The sequence below is a fragment of the Mauremys mutica genome, chromosome 1 (genome assembly GCF_020497125.1).
Source record: "Mauremys mutica isolate MM-2020 ecotype Southern chromosome 1, ASM2049712v1, whole genome shotgun sequence".
Classification (NCBI taxonomy): domain Eukaryota; kingdom Metazoa; phylum Chordata; order Testudines; family Geoemydidae; genus Mauremys; species Mauremys mutica.
The window spans coordinates 298,360,154-298,364,375 of record NC_059072.1 but is presented as its reverse complement, the minus strand read 5'-3'; positions in this window follow the sequence as shown (position 1 = coordinate 298,364,375).

Below are 4,222 nucleotides of genomic sequence, written 5' to 3'. Positions count from 1 at the left end.
GACATGTTCTCTATGCACAGCCTAATTTTTACTTGCTGCCTGATTCATCCATTATTTAACATGTTTGAACCAGACTATACATGTTATTTATTTTAATGCTGTTCTCATACCACACACAGAACAGTCCCTTAATAATAATCTTTGCAAGTATTTACGCTTTCCATTTAACCCTGTGGAAATAAAAAAAAATATCAACGGCTATAATTTTAATTACAAATAAGCAATTGCCCATTTTCATCAACATTTTTACTTTGTTATAGTTAGATGTATGTCCTGTTTCTCACACCTTGGTTTTTAGACAATTTACCAATGGATTAGAATAGAATAAAAGTGATAGACATGAAATAACTCTTCCTCATACCCAGTATTTTCCACTACCAGATCATACTTTTCCTTAGATCTCCAGTATTATTTCATAAATATTCTCATTCTGCAACCATTTTATTGCTTCCAGCTTTACTGGATTGTCTACTCCAACTCTGATTTTAGCAGATATACTGCTACAGAATAAGCTCCATATAGTTAAATATCTATTGTATCCTTCTTTCTTTTATTTTGACTTAATGCAGAAGTATTTACTGTAGCCAAACTAAGAAAAAGCTTGTGTGTCCCAGACGTCAAATGTTTTATTCTTTTCGAATAACTCTCTAAGGAATAGAGAAGATTCATATGAAATCTGGGATATATCTCTCCCATCCATAAAATTTAAAACCATGAGGATTAACCTCTAACCAAGGTTCTGAAACTTTAATCAATGCCAGTTCTGAAATTCTGAAGCAACATACCAAGGAAATAACAAAGAAAGACATCTGGATATCAGATCACAAACAGAATTCTTCCCTCCCCCTATAAAATAATCATTGTCTCTTTTCGGTATTCCACACATTCATGTATTTTAGTCTCAGTGTTCTATGTATCTCTGTGCACTATCACATGCTCCTTGCTGTTTAATAAATCATACAAAGTTAAATCTGAAGCTTTAAGTATTACTCACTTAAGTAGTTTTTCCTTTATAAGCTGAAACTAAACTCTAAAATCTAAGGAACTGACCTGAGCGAGCCAAAGGAATGTTTAGTTGATATCTATAGAGACTGGAATAGGCTTAAACTTTTTATTTCCCAAACAGAATCTTTACTTTTGATTCAAACATTGAGCTATTTGGGAAAGGGTGTGAGTGAAGATTTTTGCAAAGAAATACCTCATTTTCACCCAGCTGTACAGCAAGATGAATTCCTACAAATTCTATTGTGTTCTCTGTTGTGCACCCCTTTCAGCTTGTTCATAGACTCATAGACTTTAAGGTCAGAAGGGACCATTATGATCTGACCTCTTGCACAACGCAGGCCACAGAATCTCCTGTAACAAACCCCTAACCTATGTCTGAGTTATTGAAGTCCTCAAATCATGGTTTAAAGACCTCAAGGTGCAGAGAATCCTTCAGCAAGTCACCCATGCCCCATGCTGCAGAGGAAGGCGAAAAACCTCCAGGGCCTCTGCCAATCTGCCATGGAGAAAAATTCCTTCCTGACCCCAAATATGGTGATCAGTTAAACCCTAAGCATGTGGGAAAGACTCACCAAGCAGCACCCAGGAAAGAATTCTCTGTAGTAACTCAGATCCCACCCCATCTAACATCCCTTCACAGACCACTGGGCATACTTACCTGCTGATAATCAAAGATCAATTAATTGCCGTAAACTCATCAAGCTTAGTCTTGAAGCCAGATATGTCTTTTGCCCCCACTACTCTCCTTGGAAGGCTGTTCCAGAACTTCACTCTTCTAATGGTTAGAAACCTTCATCTAATTTCAAGTCTAAACTTCCTAGTTTCAAGTTTATATCCATTTGTTCTTGTGTCCACATTGGTACTAAGCTTAAATAATTCCTCTCCTTGCCTGATATTTATCCCTCTGATATATTTATTAAGAGCAATCATATCTCCCCTCAGCCTTCTTTTGGTTAGTCTAAACAAGGCAAGCTCTTTGAGTCTCCTTTCATAAGACAGGTTTTCCATTCCTTGGATCATCCTAGTAGCCCTTCTTTGTACCAGTTCCAGTTTGAATTCATTCTTCTTAAACATGGGAGACCAGAACTGCACACAATATTCCAGATAAGGTCTCACCAGTGCCTTGTATAACAGTACTAACACCTCCTTATCTTTGCTGGAAATACCTTGCCTGATGCATCCCAAGACCGTATTAGCTTTTTTAACCGCCATATCATATTGGCGGCTCATAGTCATCCTGTGATCAACCAATACTCCAAAGTCCTTCTCCTCCTCTGTTACTTCCAACTGATGTGTCCCCAGTTTATATCCAAAATTCTTGTTATTAATCCCTAAATGCATGACCTTGCACTTTTCACTATTTAATTTCATCCTATTACTATTACTCCAGTTTACAAGGTCATCCAGATCTTCCTGTATGGTATCCCGGTCCTTCTTTGTGTTAGCAATACCTCCCAGCTTTGTGTCATCTGCAAACTTTATTAGCACATTCCCACTTTTTGTGCCAAGGTCAGTAATAAAAAGATTAAATAGGATTGGTCCCAAAACTGATCCCTGAGGAACTCCACTAGTAACCTCCTTCCAGCTTGACAGTTCACCTTTCAGTATGACCCGTTGTAGTCTCCCCTTTAACCCGTTCCTTATCCACCTTTCAATTTTCATACTGAACCCCATCTTTTCCAATATAGCTAATAATTCCCCATGTGGAACTGTATCAAATGCCTTACTAAAATCGAGGTAAATTAGATCCACTGTGTTTCCTTTGTCTAAAAAATCTGTTACCTTCTCAAAGAAGGAGATCAGGTTGGTTTGGCATGATCTACCTTTTGTAAAACCGTGTTGTATTTTGTCCCAATTACCATTGACCTGAATGTCCTTAACTACTTTCTCCTTCAATTTTTTTTCCAAGACCTTATACTACAGATGTCAAACTAGCAGGCCTATAGTTACTTGGATCACTTTTTTCCCCTTTCTTAAAAATAGGAACTATGTTAGCAATTCTCCAGCCATATGGTTCAACCTCTGAGTTTACTGATTCATTAAAAATTCTTGCTAATGGGCTTGCAATTTCATGTGCCAGTTCCTTTAATTTTCTTGTCAGTTAATTACATCTGGAGTCATGCTGGACCATTCATGAACAGGGCAAACCAGGAACTGGAATTATGGTCTAAATGGCTACCAAGTTAAAATCAGCAATATGCTTGGTAACTTCATAGCTCCACTATTGCCACCTGAATGACAGAGAATGAAGCAAACACAAAGAAAATACATCTTCCTCATTTCATTGCCATTGGTTTGGGGAATGGAAGTCAGATCACATATTTCTGTACCTTGGCATTGTCCTAAAACAAATATATCCCACTCTGATATTCCCCAAACCTTACACAGATTAAAGTACAGCTCACTAAAGGGACCCAACCTCACCAGAATACTTCTCCCTAGATAATGGCATCTACCACTATCTCCCTCCTTTTCTGGAATACAGTTTACTGACAAGCTGATTACTTTCCCTTTAAACAATATTGAAACTCTGTCAGAGTGACCTTATCTCTCTATCCAAAATGGATATTATATTGCTATGTAGCTGTCTGAGAAGACTTGTACATGAGTCTGTATTATATGTCTGAGATGTGGAGTACATTTCTATAAGGCTAATAACTTCAACTTATTTATAACAAGCTTTTCTCCTCTGGAAAAAAAATCTTAAATGCTCTGATCAAAAGAAGAATATTCCCCAGAGTGCCTTAAAGCATTCATCTCCAAAAAAGCAAGGACAGAAGTCATTATCGAATCTCAAGCCACTAAATCACACTCTAAGGACAGAAACCTTGTGAGGGCAATATTGCATTACAGGCATATGGAACTTTCTGACCTGATGCTGCAAGGATGTAGGATAAGAAGACTTAATGCTCATATATGTTGTCATCAAAGTCTGAGCATACATGTGATACTTTTAACATTCTTATATTTTTAATTCTTGTACTATGACTACAAAACTCTGATAGAGGAAAATTAAAATCAACCTAATAAATAAATAAAAACACAATAGGCCAGACCTAACTTGCTGCAGTGGTGCACACCTATAATACTAGCTACTTAAGAGGCTGAGGCTAGCAGCTCACTTGAGCTCGGGGTTCTGGGCTACAATGTGCTATGCTGATCCTGTGTCTGGTGCTAGTGACAGGTTGGCCAGAACTGAACTGGTTAGAAAAACACA